The sequence below is a fragment of the Balaenoptera ricei genome, chromosome 17, assembly GCF_028023285.1.
Source record: "Balaenoptera ricei isolate mBalRic1 chromosome 17, mBalRic1.hap2, whole genome shotgun sequence".
Lineage (NCBI taxonomy): Eukaryota > Metazoa > Chordata > Mammalia > Artiodactyla > Balaenopteridae > Balaenoptera > Balaenoptera ricei.
The window spans coordinates 54,037,155-54,058,582 of NC_082655.1; the positions used below are offsets into that span (position 1 = coordinate 54,037,155).

A 21,428-nucleotide genomic window follows, 5' to 3' on the forward strand; every position below is an offset into this window, starting at 1 on the left:
TAACCATTTGGAATTAGTTTTTGTATATGGTGTGAGATAGTGGTCCTTCTTCATTCTATGGCATATGGATATCCAGTTGTCCTAGCACAGTTTGTTAAAAAGGCTGATCTTTCTGTGTTGAATATTCTTGGAATCCTTGTTGAAAATCAGTTGACTGGAAATGTTTATTCCTGTACTTTCAATTCTCTTCTAGTACTCTATATGTCTATCCTTATGCCAGTACCACATTGTTTTGAATACTATAGCTCGGTAGTAAGTATTGAAATTGATATATGTGAGTCCTTCATCTTTGTTCTTTTCCAAGATTGTTTAAGCTATCTGGGTGTCTTGTATTTTTATCTAAATTTTAGGATAGATTGCCCATTTCTATAAAAAAAGACAGCTGGAATTTTAATAGGAATCACATTGACTATGAAGATCAGTTTAGGGAGTATTGCCATCTTAACAATATCAAGTTTTCAATCCATGACATAAGATGTCTTTCCGTGTATTAGTTCTTTAATTTCTTTCAGTGATGTTATGTAGTTTTCAGTGTATAAGTCATGAACTTTTTTTGTTGATTTTATTTGTAACAATTTTATTCTTTTTGGTGCAATTGTATATGGAATTTTTTAAAATTTCCTTTCAGATTGTTCATTGCTAGTGTTATAAACATATAACCGATTTTTGCATCATTACTTGTATGCTGAAACCTTGCTGAACTTGTTTATTAGCTCTAATAGGATATTTTTTGGATTTTTCATGATTTTTTCTTATATCATGTCTTCTTCAAATACAGAAATTTTACTTCTTCCTTTGCGATTTGGATCCCTGTTATTTCCCTTTCTTGCTTAATTATGCTGGCTGAATCTCCAGTACAATGTTGTATTGTATGTTGAATGTTAAAGTGGTGAAAGTGGACATCCTTGTCCTATTCCTGATTTGGTGGAAAAGATTTCAGTCTTTTATAATTAAGTATGACATTAGCTATGGGGGTTTGTAAGTGCCCTCTATCAAGCTGGAGAAGTTTCCTTCTATTCCTGATTTGTTAAATGTTTTTTATCATGCAAGGGTGGTGGATTTTGTCAAATGCTTTTCTGCATCTTTTGAGATGATTATGTGGTTTTTGTCCTTTATTCTATTAATATGGTGCATTACCATATTATTTTCATATGTTGATTTATTTCATATTATTTATTTTCATATGTTGAAACAACCTTGCATTCTAGAATAAATCCTATGTGGTCGTGGAATATAATCCTTTTTTTAAAATATCTTTGGAGTCAGTTTGCTAGTAACTCAATGAACCAATATTTTCCAAATAGCCAAAGGATGATATTACAAAATCATGCATGGGTAAGCAATCTATTTAAAGAACAAGATAGATCATAAATTTTAATGTAACAGAATATGAAAAACTTATTAATATGGTTTTAGATTCTACAGTGAAGCTAATCTTTAACAACTATTTGTTGAGTTTTAGGGTAATATTAAAAAATTAGCCATAATTATATGAGAAAAAACTATTAAAATGTAGTCAGTTCTGCTTTAATGCATGTTTTGAAAATCTAAAGTTGTTCTAACCTGAACCATTAAGTGAATGCAATAAACTGCACCCAGCTGAATGAAGCTGCATAGGACTATATAAAATGCATCCAGACACATACTTCATGAGTATACTGGGCCACATCCATCCATATCTGGTGTTATAAGGTTCCTTTTAACACCTGTCACCAGTTCTCAGAAACTCTCAAGCTATAAGCCTTCTCATGGCCAATGCCACATGGCTCCTGCTCTAAACTCTTTAACATTCCCATTTCCTCTCAGTTTGTTTTTATTTTTCCCTCTCCCTCCTCTTTTTCATCTCTCTTTTCTCTTACTTTGTTCTCTTCCTGTGGTACATGTGGTGAAAGAAGTGAGATCCAAAACAGGCAAGCCTGATGAAAGTGAAGGCACCCACTTCTACAAGCAAACTTCAGATGATTTTCAAAGTAAAGTACCATACGTATTACAGTATTTATTCATTCCTTAATCACTTAACATGTTTAAAACTGGGCTACAAATTTTATTAGAATCCAGTCTGTTTTTTTTAAGTTACATTCCTATCTTTTTTTAATGTGCCGCTGAGAAGTTTATGAGTGTTATATCCCTAACCCTATTTTCCTATCACCCTTGTGTATTTTTTATTGAGGTAAATTTCACCTAACATAAAATTCACCATTTTAACCATTTTCAAGTATACAATCTGAAAAAAAAAAAGTATACAATCCAGTGGCTTTTAGTACATTCTCAACCTGTGGAACCATTACCACTATCTAATTCCAGAACATTCTCAACATCCCCAAAAGAAATGTCATACCTATTAAGCAATCCCTTCCCATTCCCCCTCCCACCAGCACTGGCAATCACTAATCTGCTTTCTCTGGATTTGCTTATTCTAGACATTTCATATGAATGGAATCATACAATATGTGGTCTGTCATGCCTGGCTTCTTTCACTTAGTATGATGTTTTCAGGTTCATCCATGTTGTAGCTTGTGTCAGTACTTCATTCCTTTTTATGACAGAATAATATTCCCTTTATGAGTATATGACATTTTGTTTATCCATTGTTTCCATCACTTGATGGACATTTGGGTTGTTCTCATTTTTGGCTATTATGAATAATGCTTTAATGAACATTGGTGTATAAGTACCTGAGTCTCTCTTTTCAGTTCTCTTGGGTATATACCTAGCAGTAGGATTGCTGGGTCAGATAGTAATTCTATGTTTAACTATTTGAAGAATAGCACAATGCCCCCCCCCCTTTAAAAATTATTAAAGGCATCTTAGTGAATGTGAAGTAGTATTTCACTGTGGTTTCACTGTGGCATCTCTATTCATGAGGGATATTAGTCTGAAGTGATCTGTTTTTCTGGTTTTGGTATCATGGTCTCATAGAATGAGTTTGAAAGTTTTGGGAAGAGTTTGAAAAGGATTTCACTTTTTTGATGAGTTTGCAAATGACTAATGTTAATTATTCTTTAAATATTTAGTAGAATTCGTAGGTGAAACCATCTGATCATGAACTATTCTTGTTGAAAGTTTACCAGTTACTGATTTAATCTCTTTACTTCTTATAGGTTAATTTAGATTTTCTATTTCCTTTTTAGTTAGTTTTGATAGTTTATCTCTTTCTAAGAATTTGCCAATTCCATCTAGATTATTTAATTTGTTGGTACACAATTATTCACTATATTCTTTTACAATCTTTTTATTTGTTCTACCCTTTACAACTTAAAGATCACTCCACTTGCAAAAAAGAGAAACTGATCATTTTCTTTTTCTCCTCTTAAAATTTTAGCATCTACTCTAAGAGGTAGTCAGTCTTTCAAAATACCTAGATTAGTAAAAATCATAAAGAAATATGGCATACAATTGTATTTGACATTTCAGGCATAATAGCTAATTGTTGTTCTTTACATTTTTCACAAAGTTTAGCTTATTCTGAATGTTAGTATAATGTTAATACTCCTATATAATTCTTATTTTTACATGTCTTTACCCTTTTTGGTGTTTCCCTTAGTTAAGTGACTTTGCTTTTATCTTTAGCCAGAATTAACCTGTTAAACAAGACTACGTTTGCCTAATATTTATTGAATAATAAAATGTATACATTTTTACTAATGTTCATAATCAGGTGCTTTTAACTGTTCTGTCCTTTTGCAGGGCAAAAGAAGTGAGAATAAAGATGAGAATTGCCTTTCCAGAATATATGGCACATTCGACTCTGTTTCTGTGTCTCTCTTCTCCATTTGACCTTGTTTCCAATATTTGTGTTTTCCTCTCTGATTTCTTCCTGAAGGCTACAATCAGACTGTCCTTTGGTCCTTTCATATCTGAGGCACACTCACTGCCATTTTTGTATCTATCAAATGAAGACAAATATGCCATATCAGTAATATTTACATCTACAAATAAAAACAAATAAACAAAAACAATAAAAAGCCCCAAAAGCAACTTAAGGAAGGAGTCACTCTAAGGAATCTTTTCTAGTTATATATTTAGAATGAGAGTTTTCAGTTTTGGGAGATCTTCCATCTACCTCACACTCTGTCAATGTTTGTGCATGTGAGCATGTAACACAATAAATTTTGAATAGAATTAACATGCAGTATTCCCTTCTCCTAAAAGATACCATCTTTTCCATCCTAAGATCACTGACTTATGTGAGCATACATTCATTCAAGAAACTTGTATTACTATATGTCAGGGATATAAAAGTGAACAAAAGAAAAAATGGACAGATGTACTTGCCTTCATTTATTCTAGCTAGAGGAGATGGACAATACACAAAATTGCTAAGTAAATTGTATAGCAATTTAAAATGTGATTAGTACTTTTGAGAGAAAAGAAAAAGGTGAGACGCTAATTAAAAAAAAGATGAGAGGGCTTCCCTGGTGGCGCAGTGGTTAAGAATCCGCCTGCCAATGCAGGGGACACCGGTTCGAGCCCTGGTCTGGGAAGATCCCACATGCCGCGGAGCAGCTGGGCCCGTGAGCCACAATTACTGAGACTGCGCGTCTGGAGCCTGTGCTCCGCAACAAGAGAGGCCGCGACAGTGAGAGGCCCGCGCACCGCGATGAAGAGTGGCCCCCGCTCGCCGCAACTAGAGAAAGCCCTTGCACAGAAACGAAGACCCAACACAGCCATAAATAAATAAATAAATAAATTTTAAAAAGAAAAAAAAAAAAAAAAAAAAAAAAAAAAAAGATGAGAGGTGTGAGAGCCTGATTTCACAATGAGTGGTAATTTTCTTCCCTGCAAGGATGACATTTGCACAAAAAATTAGAAGATATTTCCATGATTTGGTTTCTCTGTTCAAGTAGTTGTCATGATGTTTTCCATTCAAAGTCTCCCTTTGACATGCAGCACCTGCCTTTCTGCCTGTGTAAAACATCCCCCCATTTTTGTGTGGTGTTCTTCCACCTCCATGCATACTTGTCCCTTTTCCAGTTCATCAAATATCTTTCCACGGCTTACAATGGAGGGTGTGTTCTCCCAGTAGGAGAGATATTTGTTCCTCTAAATGGCATTTTAAAGAAACATTTGTCTTATACCATGACTGTCTTATAATAGATATATGTCCTCTACAAAATTTCTGCTTTTGGACATAGTCTCCAAGTTCACTCTTCTAAATCTTCCTCACATGCTGCAATGTATTTTTCTTTCAGAACAAGCTGCCAGTTTCTATTATTTTTTATGTGGGTCATTATTCTCTATTACTAGAGAAATCTTTTTACACATTTCTTAAAATTTTTGGAAAAATAATCCCAGCTAATTTTAGAAAGCTATATTTAAGTTAGTTAACAAATGTTTAATCCAACACTTTATATGTACAAATAGAAAGCAGCCTACCAGTTTTTTATTTCCTTAAATCAGACACTTGCATTTGAATTAGCAAAAGAGTCCCCCAAATCTGAAGCCTGAAGAACCATTGGTGTCATTCTTCCAAGAATATTTATATTATTTAAGGATATTTATACTCAAAGAATTTGATTACAGGTAGTTTCATGACAGTAAGATAAGATCCCTGAAATAGTAGAGTCAAAAGGTTGGGAGAGATATTTTCTTTAGTAGGATGCAAAGGAATGAATTAGCATGTGTTGAGCATCTACTAGATATAAAGCCCTATAATGGTCCTCACAATACCACTCTAGAGCCTCTTTACATGAGACTCTAATATACCCATTTGACAAATAGTGCAACTGTGGTCTGAGAAGGTAAGTAACCTACTCCAGGTCACACAGTTATAGACTGGCAATGCTCAGGCTCAAAAACTGGTCTAAAGACCATAGTCTGTCTTTCCAGGAGTTCATGTAATAATAGAACTCAAACCAGGCCCTTTCCAAAGAGTAAGTAATATAGAAATCCAAGCCACAAAAGCTTACTAACCAAACAAGGAATGGTTGAGTCACATCCAATTTGTAAAGTTCCTAAGGATAGTTAATTGAAGAGCCATCAATTTACGTGAAAAATCTATGCATCATTTGTGACAGGAAAGGAGAACAAAGGCCAAAATCCTAGTCCTGCCCATAACACACACAAAGCAGAAAAGGTTTTGTCCTAAGATAAGACCTTACAAAATTATTTTTAAAACCTTTATTTTCAGCATATTTTAGGAAGCATGACAAGTATTTAACAAATACTCAAGTACTGAAATAACACAGTGGTGAACCTTCAAGATTGACATGTGAATTTTTGTTCAGGTGAATATGGAGGGACTGTCTCTCTCCTCTTTGCCAAAGTTGCAGTTATCAAGTTGTTACTAGAGTCAGCTTCCCTCTCGGTTAGTGCAGGGGAACCATGGTCATGGTCCCATGGTCATGGTCTCCACACAGAGTAGTTATCTCTGCTCTGAGAAAAACTTGTTGCATAACCACTAACAGCACTCTTAAATTAGGCAGGACATCATGAGAGTTCACATCCCTGGTCAAAAAAGAGAGTGGGGATGACTTGGAGCCCACCAAAAAGAATCATGACTGGAAAACCAGCTCAGTTACTCAGGTTTAACAGAGGGTCTGTCATTAATATTAGTATGGTGACCATATAATTTATCAGCCAAACTAGAACTCTTTAGAGGGGGTTGTTATTAATAAATACTTTCGGATAACAGACAGAAACTGGGGTTGCACCAAGAAGTGGAAGACTGCTTCTTAGTATCACGTCTGTAAATAAGAAGACACGCATCTCATCTGTGCATATGCACCGTGAAGTATCACAAGCTCTCTGGGATCATTTTAGACAAGAGAAGCCTATGTGATAGTACCAGCTAGAAGCCTCACCTCTGGTCTTGGTCCCTGATTCAATGAGCCTCAATACATGTTAGTGTGTAGAAAGTGAGAACATAATTCTGTTTTGCCTTTTGTCCCAAGGATACAAACTCTGAGACCAAAGGGCAGTGATACAGAGTAAACCACGGCTTTTGCCCTCTTTCCTGTGGCACCACACCTTTCTGTTCATATTTAGATACTAGCACTTGAAAGATATGTGGCCCTTGGCTTTATTCCCCGCCTATCTGTGAGCAACTCAAGAATAAAGAGCACTATCTTACTCATCTCTGGAGCCTCAGGATTCAGCACAGAGCTGCACAATGCATCTTCAATAAATGTAGGTAAGTCAAATGAAAATGGTGTGATCGAGGTTCTTAATCCTGAAAAGTATATGATTTACTACACTGACTAACACTGAACTAAAGAAATGAATTTTCCCTCTTGGTTATTAAAAACCACACTGATTGAGTTTCAGGAAGAACCTCCTAAGAAAATGTCAGTGCTTCTAACCCTCACTTCTACTTCACTTTGTTTTCACATGCAAATGTAAAGAGTGAAAGCGAAATAGATATTTTCAAGTTTATCCCAATGTTAACCACAAGCTTAAGGCAACTTCAACTTTGCCAATTACTTGTTCAATCTCTGCAGAGCCTTTTTGGTTATTTCAGCTTTGTTCTGCCTGCAGGGTATCAGTTTTACCAGCCTATTTTTGTGTCTGCTAAGCAGAAATTATTGCAGTGTTTCCTATGATGGACTGGAATGGTAAATATTCTTTTTGAACTCACCCTGCCTGCCATACCTTTCTTTCTCTTCAGCCACCATGGAATCAGAGTTCTAAATAAAGAACTTACATGTGTTTTTAAGCAGCCAAATTCACCTCTGTTTATTTCACCTCCAGGAATATTCTTTGGCTAGAAGCTCTGGGAGCTTCATTTACCGGTGGCTCAGTTAAGACAGACAACAACATACTTCCAAGATGGTTTTTGGGCCTAATTCAACTAGAGCTGCTTCAAATTTTTTTTAGACATAGAAAGGGTGTAAATACGTATATTTTTGAGAGCAACTATGGAAGAGTTGCAGCATCATATCTTTTTTGGAATGAGGTGGGATATAAATAAATAGATAACTATGCAGAGTTCCATCTCAGATATTTGTTTACAAGGAAAAGGTCTGATGCCTCCAATCCATCCTCTTTATACTGCCAGAGTTATTTTCCTAAAGTGAGAAACTGATCCTATCACTGCTCCGCCTCCAATCCTTCCAAGTCTCACTTGACCACCAGTTCGCATTTCTTACCTCCATTTACAAGGCCTGGGGTGCTATAAACTTTCCAGACTCACCTCCCTCCACCCTCTCACATGCTCCTTCCATTCCTATTTAGTGACATAGATTGATAGCAAAAATGACGCCAGTCCCCTACCCACCCCCCGACGCTGCCATGTGACTATAGAACACCCACTGATTTTCCTTCTAGTGACTTGCTTTGCCTAATTGAATGTGATGGGGCACAGTTCCATATCCAGTCCTCAAAAAGCCTTATGTGCTTTTGCTGTCTCTTAGAACCCTGCCTCGGCCACAAAAACAAGCCCATGCCAGTTTGGTGGAGAAGGAGAGTTCACACGCAGCAGAGACAAGTCGTCCTAGCTGAGGCCATCTTAGACCAGCCAGCTCCCAGCTACAGACCAGTAGATCACAGATGCAAGAGTGAATCCTGCTTAGATGTGCAGAATGCAGCCAGATCCACAGAACCACTCAGCCTACTCATAGATTCATGGTAAATAATAATGTTTGTTGTTTAAGCCACTGGATTTGGAATAATTTATTACAGAGCTTTAGTGTGGCCAAACAGAATGGATAGACATGATATAAATACCAAACTGCTTATAGTTCCTGAACACAAATGACCTTTCACCTCCTCACTCTTTTTAAAGATGCTATTCTCTCTGTTTAAAATAAGTCTCAATTCAGTCCATGGTTATTAATATGTCACCTGTCGGAGTCCAGCTCCAACAGGATCCAGGATACCCCAAAAGGATGGACAGCATCGGCAATGAACAACAGGAAGGAGACTGAGACTCGTGGACTCAGCCAAGTCAACAGGAAGGAGACTGAGACTCGTGGACTCAGCCAAGTAAAAATAGCACCATCTCGTGCTTTCTTTATTTCATATACTCATATATAGATTACAGTAGAATTACATAAATCATTAACATACATTGTAATATTATTGTTTTGAGTTGAAAGAATGAATCATTTTGAACCCACAAAGATTTCCTTAAAAGATTACGTAAACCATACCTTTTAGTTTCTAGATTTTCTCATAAGATAAATTCCAAGGTTACCATTACGTACAGCACATGTTCTAAGAATTATTCTTGGTGGTTAACCAACCTTAACACCTAAGTCTAAATATATCCTTATATTCTATATATCCTTAGCCCCCACATAGCTTTTCCTACATGGACATTCCTTTTTTATAATGCCATAAAAATATCTAAAATATATTTTACAATTTCTATTTTGAATATTGCTACTCCAAGGCAATTTAATATAGCAACAAACAATATTAGGATCCCAATAATCTATTAAAGAATAACTTTCCAAATCATTTCTATTTGTCCCTAATCTAGAACATATCTGTTCACCAGTTAATTGATCAAATATCATTAAACCACCATTAATATTGAACCACAAATTATTATTACCATCATAAACACCCTCATATGGCCATATCTCTAGGGAGGATGGTGTTTTCCAAAGAAACATTTCCCTATGTCCAGATTTAGTCACTGTTTCCCAACGTCCCTCTTTAGGCACCGGGCCTTGCCGAACAATACTCAAAGGGGAAGTCAGGAAATCTAAGATTTTTCCTTGGGGCAAATCCTGCCACACTTAAATTTATATATATAGAAATTATAAGTATTGCTTTTACGAGGAGTGTAGTCCACCTTCCACGTGTGGTTCCGCCTTGCAGTTCCGCACTGGAGCGCCCCATGACCTTGTCATGGTGTTGCAGCGTCTGGATGGCTTCCAACAGTCACCCACATTCCTCAACATTCATCTCCACTGTCTTTGTCAGCCAGGGACAATTCCACTCACTTTTCAAGATCTTGCAACTCAAGTGCTCCTATGACACCAGCAATATTGTGATGGATCGAAATCTCCCTCATTCCTCCTTCTCTCTCTTCCCTCAGAGTTAGTCACTCTCTCTGTGCTTCTGAGCATTTCACACCTAGCTCCATTCTAGCAGTTGTCACATTATATTGAATTTATTTTATGTTTCTATCTCCTACACTGGACTGTAAGCTCCTTGGAGAGGAGAGGCGAGGCTATTTTAGAGTAGCCAGGGCATAGGACAGGTCTACACATTTTAGTTGCATGACTCTATTAACTTCCTACTAAGAGCTTGTTTCTTATCAATGAATCTCTATACTCATAAAATAAAGATATAGAAATATTACAAAAGTGAGGACAATAAGTTAATTTTCAATCATGTGTTAGCACTATGCTAGCATCAAGGGAATAAAAAGCAGGCTGTTAAGCCTATAAAAGAGATGGGTTAAGGTCATCATAAAGACTTGTGGGATAAGTAACCCCCCGAATAATCTGATTTATCAAATTTTTACTTTATTCAGAAACCAGAAGGTATATTCTTATTGGAACTACTACACTTAAGAAGGAAGATATGAGGTAGAAAAGGATTTTCACTGTAGAGTAATTCTGTCTTGGCAAATGTTTGATTACTATATACAATTCCTGCTCAAAGAGCATATTTTCTGACTAGGAGAGATGACTTGAAAAATTCATAAAGTGAATTAAACTTGTTTGAATATACAATGTGCTCTCTCCCTTTTTATGGTACCCATGTTAAACAGGTGCTTTTGGATGCATGGAATAAAGACTCCACCCAGATAGCTCAGTGAAGAAAGGTAATTGTAAGGATACTAAGACTAAAGCCAACAGGATCCTTATTTGTAAACCTCTGAGGACAGGAACCACAACAGGACAGCTGTATCACAGAGAAGGGAACTGGAAGGCTGACAACCTGTGTCCCATCAGCAACAGGAGACCATGCGATCTGCCCCTCACTCAGCTGCCGGCTACCATCCTGGTGCTGACTACTGCTACCTACTTTCTTCTCCCTTAACCTCAGGTCCCTGCTTCCACCTAAATGAAACTCACAACTTTGGCCCACTGCCCTCACAGCCTCTCTCAGAGTGGCCAATTCACTTCTGCTCTCCTTCAGAGGACTGATTCGCTTCATGTTTGTAAATTCAAACTGCCAAGAGAAATAATCTGATTGACACAGCTACTTCATATCTAATCTTTCCACAGCAGTTCTCCACTCAAGCTGGGGGCCAGCCCTGAGATTGGCTACCTCACTCCTGTGGAAAGGAATGCTACATCAGCATAAGACTGAAGAATGAAATTTGTATTTCCTCTGGGGCCTTAAATATTCATTATTAATTCAGCCTTTGTTTCAAAGAAAAAAACAGGAACAAAATTTTAAGATCCTGATTGGTTGACTTTTTAAAAAAATAGACTTAATTTTTACAGCAGTTTTAGGTTCACAGCAAAATGGAGCCAAAAGTATAGAGATTTCGCCTATATCCCCTGGCGGCACACATGCACAGTCTCTCCCACTATCAATATCCCCCACCAGAGAGGTTATAATCAATGAACCTACATTGATATACTGTTATCATTCAAAACCCATAGTTTATATTAGGGGTGAAAGTACACCCTATCGTGTTGTACACTATATGGGTTGTAAATTTATGACATGTATCCATCATTATAGCACCGTACAGAATAGTTTCACTGCCCTAAAAATCCTCTGTACTCTGGCTGTTCATCCCTCCCCCTCCCCAACTCCCAGCAATTACTGATCTTTTTACTGTCTCCAAAGTTTTACCTTTTCTAGAATGTAATATAGCTGGAATTATACACTATGAACCCTTTTCAAATTGGCTTCTTTAACTCAGTAATGTGCATTTCAGTTTCCTCCATGTTTTTTCAAGGCTTGTTATTTCTTTTTAACACTGAATAGTATTCCATCGTCTGAAGGTACTACAGTTTATTTATCCTTTCACTTACTGAAGGACATCTTGGTTGTCTCCAAGTTTGGGCAATTATGAATAAAGCTGCTATCAACATCCGCATGCTGATTTTTGTGTAGACATAAGTTTTCAACTCATTTGGGCAAATACCAAGCTACTGCTGGATCACATGATAAGAGTATGTTTAGTTTTATAAGAAACTGTGAAATGTCTTCCAATTGGTTCACTTTGAAACTTTCTCCTCTTAAAATATTAATGCTTTCTTCTCTGAATCATGGAATTGGCAATGACATAAAATGATTCAGCTATGCTTTAATCAGTCTATGAAAACCTTCTTCTATTGCCTTTCTTATCTTTTTCTCTTATTCTTCACAACAATTTTGCAGTCTCCATATTTTGCCTACTCCCCATCCACCACCCAAGATTGTGATTCCAGAGAAAATGAAGCATTCTGGATTGAGCCTCTTCAACAATCCTAGCTGCAAAATTACCCGCCCTTTTCCATCCATACCTTCTTTCCCTTTGTCACACACACATACACACCCACACCAAAAGATTTCTTGCTCCTCCAACCAAACATAATCCTTTTATCTGAGTTCTGAACCTGAATCCAACCCACACAGTTTTCCTTTTATGTCTTCAAAGTTTTCCTCTTCCATTTCTTCTCAGCACGTAAAAAGCTTAATTCACTCACATCTGAAAACAAGCAAAACTAAAAGCCTTCAATTACCCTGCCTAAGTCTCTCTTCCCTGCATAGCTTCTCTCCTAGAAGCAGGAGGTCTACTCTGTTAACTCCACTTGCTCTCTTGCTGTGTAGTCTTCTACCCACCGACATTTGCACCCCTACTCTTCTGCATCTGTGTTCTCTACTGTCAGCAGTTAACCTTTAATTGCAAATCTCAGTGAATATTTTTCAGCCTTGTTATGGTTCTATTCCAGTTGCTACCAGTGCCTCATTTTGACTTCTTTCCCAATTGTGATCCCACCCGTAGCCTTTGGTCCCATCTAACGACTTGCCTCTCCTGGCCATTGTATGTCTTTTTTGCAAACTCTTCTCTTCTTGTTCTTCCTTCTCAAGGCCTCAGGTGGGCTGCTTGGACCTAGCTCTAGTCCTGGGGTATTGACCTGCATGGTTGATGCATTGGTCTAGCACACCCTTGCCCTCCTGATGGGTGGGAGGATATTTTAACTCTATATTATCTCACCAGATTACTTCAACTCCCACTTATGAATTAAAGGCTCACAAATTTACAGCTCACAAATTTATATCTGTATATCAGAAGCATACACCAGGACGTCCCACAGACACTTCAAATTCAACATTTCCAAAACTAATCACCTCATCTTAACCCTCAAGTCTGCTCTTCCTCCAATATTCCCTTTCTTAATGAATGTGAACTTCTGGTCATCCAAACCAGTTGTGTTTGCTTCAATAGTTTTAGTACCTTTGCAGTACTCTCCTACTATTCTCTCTATACTCAGTCCTCCTCAATTCATCCCATAGCACTACCAGAGTTGTTATGCTAACAAATAAATCTGACTTTCACCCCTCTGTTTAGAAATATTTGATAGCTCTCTGCCACCTATAGAGTGAAGTATAAACTCCTTAAAGATCAAACAAATCCCCCGTCATCTGGCTCTTCTCTGACTCTTCAGCTTCATCTCCTGCCATGCTTGTTCTCGTACTTTGTGCTCCAGAAATACTAAGTTATAAACATATGTGCTCTAGAGAACATTTGTCATTTTGGATGCTCAACGGCAACAAGAAAAAAAAAAAAAAAAAAACCCAAGACCCACAGTAGTTTTGTTAATAGGAAGAATTTAACAAAATGAATCAGTTGAATATGTACTGGGGGACTGAAAAGGCAAAAGAAACAACTGAGGCAACACAAATAGTAACTTCAGGAGGCATCTGTCAGCCTGTGGTTGGGGGAACAAAGGGAAGATATTGGGATTAGTAGAACCTGGAAGCTTGGGGAAAAGGCCTTGTAGAGTTGGGATCCAGACATCCCAAGAGGAGGTGCAGCCCTCCTGATGCTTTAGTATCTCAGAAGTAAGTCTCCATGTAGCTTAGTTCCAGATTACTGAAAAGGGGGCACTGGCTTATTGGAGTAGGTATCTCGGTGGGAGATGGGCAGTTATGACATTGCTTCTTGGCATGTGGGGAAAAACTCAAGACTGGAATCAGCTGCCCCTATCAAGTTGAACAACCATTTCTAGGGGGACTCTGATAGGAGAATGGAGGAAAAGAGGAAGAAACAAGCCCCTTCTCCATCCTGTAACCTTCTAGTCTTCCTCTAGTACCCCCTATCAGCAGAATTTATCAGGGTTACAGCAGGCAAAGGAGAAATGTGGTTTGCAGAGTCTCAGCCCCAGCACCACTAAGCAGAGAACAGAAGGACAGAGCTTAATAACCAGCATCCAAACAACCTTCCTATTTGAGGAAATGAGAAGATTGATGAAAAGTGGAGCCCTGCTTCTAACTCTGAAAGATGAAGATAGAAGAGTGTTACTCCCTTTCTGAGTTCCCTGAAGCTAGAGCACCTACATTTACCCAAAGGGATATCGCTCCCAGGACTTTGTCCCTGGAATAAGAGATGTAAAGAAGAGGGGACAGTAAAGCATTCATTTCAGTTATGGCTCTGGCAGCAGCAAAGTCCAGTGTCAAGAGGCAGTGGTCTCAGGAATGGCAGTCATGGTGACCAGTGACCAGACCAGTAAGGCCAAGACTGCCAGTGGATGCTTCCAGGGTCTATCAGTGTCACCTCTAGCTACCCAGTCTCCTATTGTTTTTTTTTTTCTCTATTCTGAGCTTAGTTCTTTAGACTTCCTGAGGATTCTGGGGGCTATGCAAATATCATTCAATACATCACTTTTCTGCTTAAGTTAACCAGCATCGGTTTCTATTGATTGCAAGAAAAAAGTATCCTGTCTAGTATATCCAACATGCTTTCATATCTCATGCCTTTGTAATTTTTTTCCCACTTGTGAGATTCCTTATTTTCATTCATTCACTTATTTGTCTTTCAGGTGCTACATCCTGTGGTCCCAAACAAATGTAGACTCCCATTGCAAAGGGGTCTGTCTTTATAACTTCAGGGCTCATCTTGCACTCTTAGCACATGTTAATGTGTTTTCTTCTCCGGTAGTGAACTTCTTGAGGTCTGTGTATCTAACACAGAGTCTGGAATAGTATAAGAGGTCAAAAATATTTGTTGAATAAATGAATGAATGGCTTTAATTCATTGACATTGCTTATGTTTAGTTGCAAATGTCTAGATATTTTCTTTTACTACATGAATCATAACTATCAGTAATCAAAACTGATCATCCTTCAGGGCCAAGTTACCCAACAATTTCAACATTTATAATTTACAACATTTAGAAAGTTTGCAAGTGTTTCTCTTAGGTCATATTTTTGTTTATATCCTCATCCATTATACACATTAGGTTAATATATTCATATATTTCCATGGTAGCTGTGTTTATTAATCAAAACATCAAGTTCAGAACAATTATAAGTCACAGTGCAGAAACAATGTCCTTGTAGGATGTCCTGTGCATTATAATTTATCCTTATTATAATAGTTTATACATTGCATCCATTCTGGTAGCTCCTTTAACAACTAATAACAGAGGAATCTGAAGTGACTTTTTCCTTTTCAGTGAGCCTCTATAATCCCAGGGCAGAGAAAATAGTTTGTTCCATGGGACATTTTTGGACAGGCTCTGTGCAGTTAGATGATCCTTCTCTGTCCCCTCTTACCCTTACAATGTCTTAATGCCTTATACAGCCATTGGCAGCCAACTGTGGTGGTTCTGAAACCTCTCCAGGGCTGCAACTTCCTTTTCACTTTCACAAATCTGATTTCTCGAACCTCTCTGACACCCTGTATAGGTGGCTTCCTAGAGTACAAAGCAGGTCCCCATGCCGATACATTTGAGCATGCTTTGCTAGCTACTCTAGAATTGAGCTTAAACCTCTGAGCATTGGCACTCCTAAGCCAGAGAGTTAAGAGGAACTGAGAGTCTTTTAAAACTATAACCCAGGAGAGAATTCTAGGGGGCACATGCCTTAAGGGGCTTCACTGACCAAGAGTTTATTAAACATTTACTGTGGGCCCAAAACTTTGCTTCTGCTCCCAAATTTGACCCCTATTATGCCTGAATGAATTCATTACTCTTTTTTCACTCACCTAGTGTAAATGGAGGAAAAAATCCTTTCTGTTTCTGGTTTCTCTAAGAAAAGCAAATACATCTATATTGTCTGGACAGAATGAGGGTTCATACTGGGGTTCATTCTCAGCATCTTCTAATTCTGGAATCTATCTTCAAACCAACTGACCGTGAAAGTCTGATTGGGAGTTTGTCAGTCATAGAGAGACTCAAGAGTACTAAAAACTAGAGAAAAGAAAAAAAAAAAAAAACAACTGTTAACCTTGGCAGGACTCTGAGTACAAATTTTGTAATTTTATAAAGTCAGAAATTCTTCCAACATTATACTTTGTTGAATTGCTATGGAGCCACACATAGAAAATTATATTCACAATACAAGTCATTTGTGTCTAATGTTTTAGTTATTGTGTCCCAACATATCTTGAAGGGTAGAGTTACAGAAAAAATAGAGTTGACTACTTTCAATTGAGTTCCCTAGAACATATCTCCATAATAAAAATTTTTATAACTGAATAATAAGAATTTGCATTCTTGTCTTTTCCATTGCTTTAGCACCCTCATTGTGGGTCGACTCAGGGCCTGACTCACCTTTCGTATCCAGCGTCTAGTCAACTGCCTGACTTCTAGGAGCCACTCATTAAATAGTTTGTGAAAACATAAATAAAAACTTCTTAAGACACAAAAGAGGTAAAAGAGACGACTCTTTCCCTTGAGTCTGAGGAGAGAAGAATCACATACATGGCACAGCTGGGGAGCTATGGTAAGGCAAGCACTGATGCCCAAGGTGGTACCCTGTCAATTTTGACCATGAGGACTGAAGGCATTTCAGATGAGGAAAAGAACCATTTGGGGGTTAAATTGGCCTGGGCAGAGTTTCACAGTGGAGAGAAGTGAGGCAGACCTTATGGGAAAGGATTTGAATTGACAAAAAGAATAAGAGCATTCAGGTAATGATGAAAACTAAAGGTTATGGAAATGGAATTGTATAGAAGATATTAATGATCGTATTATAAGACTGTTGGATATAGTAGTGAGAGAAAGGAACTTTCTCTTGCTTGAAATCTCCTTGATTTCTCCTCTTTTAAAAATATATGTTCCACCTGTTCTTCAAGGTCATGTTCATGACTCACTTCCCTTCCCTAGCTGACCCAGCCTTAATCTTGCTCCCTTCTAAGAACTTCTTCCTTTACATATTTTTTTCCTGTACCATTTAGCACCCAAAGTGTAGCACACTGAGGTAGTGGAAAGAGGGCCCAAAAAACTGACATTCCAATATTAGTTGAAAAAATCAGGGAGAGCCTCCAAATCTTATCATTTTCTGGGGATGTGAGGTCTTTTGTAGCCTTCTCTCGCTACACAGCATATTCATTTAAAGACTCCTCTCTAGTTTCTCAAGTCAGACTGCCTTGCTTTGAATTCAACTCTACCACCTTCTGCTTGCTTGTGGCTAGTTGCTTAACTTTATTTTACTCTACACACAAAATTAGTCTATAAGAGTACCTTCTCCTTGTTGTGAGGTTTAAAAGCTTGTGAAGATTAAAAGAGTTAATCCAGGAAGAATTTAGCACGCTTACTCCCAGAAGAAAAGCAGAAAGAAGTGATTTTCTTCTGCTCATCCAGTGTGCTAAAACCCTGCTCCAAGAATCTTGACTACCACTAACAGCCACTTGAGCCTTTAGCGTAACCATAACTGCCATACTATAGGCTGACTTCCCTTACCTTCTTGGTCTTTCAGTTTCCAAGCTGCTTTCTAGATAGGTTTCAATAAGAAATGTTCAACTTTTTTCATGGGTACTGGTGGTCAGGAGAAACAGGCTTAACAGGTATATTCAATCCCAGGTTTTAGTTCTCCCATATCTAAAAAGCTGGAATATGTCCCATAAGTATGAAAGTTGTGTTGTTCTATCTTTAAGGTTCTTTGAATTAATGAATCCCAAATTAATGAGGTTGAGAAGTTAAGACTTAATTTAATAGATAGCAAAGAAAAAACTATAAATTCTTAAGGGGTGAGTGAACAAGGGGTGATGCTTTAAGAAAACTGAGCAAGAGTTGGCTATAAGATGTATTGTATTTGAGGAAAGAAAAGATGTTTTATATTCTGATGAGATTAGGATGTGTTGTTTTTTAAAACACTTTGAAAATACAATGTCACCAAAATGTCAAGGTCTAATTAATAGAGTTCTATTCTCAGAAACATATTTAGAAAGAAAGAAAGGAAGGAAAGGAGCCCAAGAGGTGCTTCGCTTTTTAATGAAAAACCTACACTGATATAACCCCCTGAATAGAAGTAAACTGAAGTGCTGGTTTCCCACTTAAGCACATTTCAAGTAACAAGCTGGCTTCTAGAATCCATATTAGTATTTTGAAATCTGTAGGGGTAGACTGGAAATCATTGTTTCAATAGTATCTCGCTTTAAGAAGAGCAAACAGACTGAAACCTTTGAACCAGTAGGTTTTATCCTCAGTAACCTGTCACTGAACTACCCAGTGGGTGATGTGTATTTTGGAAACTAAAGCCAAAATTAGCTGATTTTGGTAGATCATATAATAATTAAACAACTATCCAAAATGAGTACAAGGAAGTTCCATTTTCCTCAACTAAAAATGGGAAAACATAAAAATGAAGTTAGGCAATCTAAAAAGTTCTGGAATATAATAAAGTCATTTTCCCCCAAACGTAACATATTTTTAAAAACTGAATTCACCATTTGAAAAAAACATACACCTTTAACTCCTGGGACTTCCCTAATCATTTCTCAATTCAATTTTTATTTAATCGATTAAAGAATCCAGGTTTTATTATGTTTTAGCCATAAATTTTACTTAATTTGTTTTTTAACAGCTTTATTGAGATACAATTCACATACCATATAATTCACCTATTTAAAGTATACAAATCAATGGCTTTTAGTATATTCAGAGTCATTTATCTGTCACCACAATCAGTTTTAGAACATTTTCATTATCCCCAAAAGAAACTCCACATACATTAGGAGAAATTTTTTTTCTCCTCATTCCCCCAGCCAGCCCTACGCAACCACTGATCTTTTGTATGTGGTCTTTTGTGACTTCAAGTTTTGTTATGAACATATCAAAGAATAGAATATATGCTACATTATTGCAGTTCTGCTTTCATAATTATAGTGAATTAAATGAGGAAATGTAGCTCTCTTTCTTTCTAAGTAAAGATTGTATGAGAAGACAGTATTAGAAAAAGGGAAAGAATGATAGATTTTCATAAAGAAGAAGGAAGAAACCTGATGTATAAGAAGGAAAGAGAGAGTCTGGGCAAGATGGCGGAAGAGTAAGACGCGGAGATCACCTTCATTAATCATTAGAGAAATGCAAATCAAAACTACAATGAGATATCATCTCACACTGGTCAGAATGGCCATCATCAAAAAATCTAGAAACAATAAATGCTGGAGAGGGTGTGGAGAAAAGGGAACCCTCTTGCACTGTTGGTGGGAATGTAAATTGATACAGCCACTATGGAGAACAGTATGGAGGTTCCTTAAGAAACTAAAAACAGAACTACCATATGACCCAGCAATCCCACTACTGGACATATACCCTGAGAAAACCATAATTCAAAAAGAGTCATGTACCAAAATGTTCATTGCAGCTCTATGTACGATAGCCAGGACATGGAAGCAACCTAAGTGTCCATCATTGGATGAATGGATAAAGAAGATGTGGAACATATATACAATGGAATATTACTCAGCCATAAAAAGAAACGAAATGGAGGTATTTGTAGTGAGGTGGATGGAGTTAGAGTCTGTCATACAGAGTGAAGTAAGTCAGAAAGAGAAAAACAAATACAGTATGCTAACACATATATATGGAATCTAAGGGAAACAAAAAAAGGTCATGAAGGACCTAGTGGCAAGACAGGAGTAAAGACACAGACCTACTAGAGAATGGACTTGAGGATATGGGGAGGGGGAAGGGTAAAATGTGACAGGGTGAGAGAGTGGCATGGACATATATACACTATCAAATGTAAAATAGATAGCTAGTGGGAAGCAGCTGCATAGCACAGGGAGATCAGCTCGGTGCTTTGTGACCACCTAGAGGGGTGGGATAGGGAGGGTGGGAGGGAGGGAGACGCAAGAGGGAAGAGATATGGGAACATATGTATATGTATAACTGATTCACTTTGTTATAAAGCAGAAACTAACACACCATTGTAAAGCAATGATACTCCAATAAAGATGTTAAAAAATAAAAAAGTAAAAAAAAAAAAAAAAAGAAGGAAAGAACAGGATGGGCTGGTACTTCCAGCTTCTTACTGGAGAGGCACACTACTGATTCCTAACCCAGCTTTAAGAGAGGACAAAGGTCAGATATAAATTCCTATGGTTCTGTAAAATGAACTGACATACAAATGCTGCAAATGTGTATCAGAGCCATCATTCTGAGATCGGTCAAACATAGACAAAAACTACTGAAGAGTCACATGTACAGTAAGTAAAATAAGAATTGACCCCATCATGTCCCTCCTAAATTGCTGTTTTTACTGATACCCATATGTCCACTGTCCTGACTCTGAGTTCAGACACTGTCTTTGTTCATAGTCTCAAATGATTCTTTTTCAACATATGTCACACCACACTGTCACAAAAGAAAACTTGTTTTTTCTTGTGATGAGATTCACTCTCCCAGCAACTCTCAAACGTGCAGAAGTTTGTACCTTTTGACCCCCTTCACCCAAATGCTTTTGATGACAGTGAATATTTGAAAGTCTCTTGAGTGTAATGCTTAACCTGCATCTTTGTACTCACCTGGCATATCTATAATCTCTCCATTGATGTACTCATCCTCATTCATGATTCTTTATAGATCTGTTGAGGTTTGCAGTTTTATCTTTTCACCTCACGTGCTGGCAATGCCTCTGTTTAAAAGAGTTGACCCTGTTCAGGTCTCTTTAAATGATGTTGACCATCTTTCACTTTATTTCTCACCTTTCCTGATTTTACTATTCATCACCTCACGTATAAAGGGAAAATTCAACATGCTGATATCATCCAAAACTCCTTTATATCAAGGCACCAGATAGCACAGTGGAGCTTTGTGTCTTTCCTTTTCTTGTATATGTTTCTGTTAAGACAAAAATATGGTGTTAGAAAAACAGTATTTGTATCTGTTGTTGCAATATTCTAAATTGAATATGTTATAAAGTAGTAGTAAGCGATAGGGTGTGCTAATGACTTCCTCTGTTCTATCCTCCAACTGTTGTATAACTGTTAATTTTCAATTATTACAAAAGCACTTCTCCTGAAGGAAAGTCCCATGGAAGCAAAGCAAAGAAAGTATCTAAAAGAAAAATTCAAGGTGATGTCTTGTTTCTTCTAGGTGACGAACTCATTGCAAGGTTTTGTGCTTTATCTGTCTCAG

General features: G+C 37.4%; 1 protein-coding gene across 1 annotated transcript in view; it reads left to right on the forward strand.

The window, feature by feature from the left end:
• The first annotated feature begins 8,501 nt into the window (after nt 1-8,501).
• Nucleotides 8,502-21,428, forward strand: part of CA1 (carbonic anhydrase 1) — an 89,735-nt gene continuing 76,808 nt past the window's right edge. The window contains exon 1 of the mRNA XM_059901472.1: nt 8,502-8,565. The gene's annotated coding sequence lies outside the window, so the exon portion shown is untranslated. The remainder of the gene's footprint in view (nt 8,566-21,428) is intronic.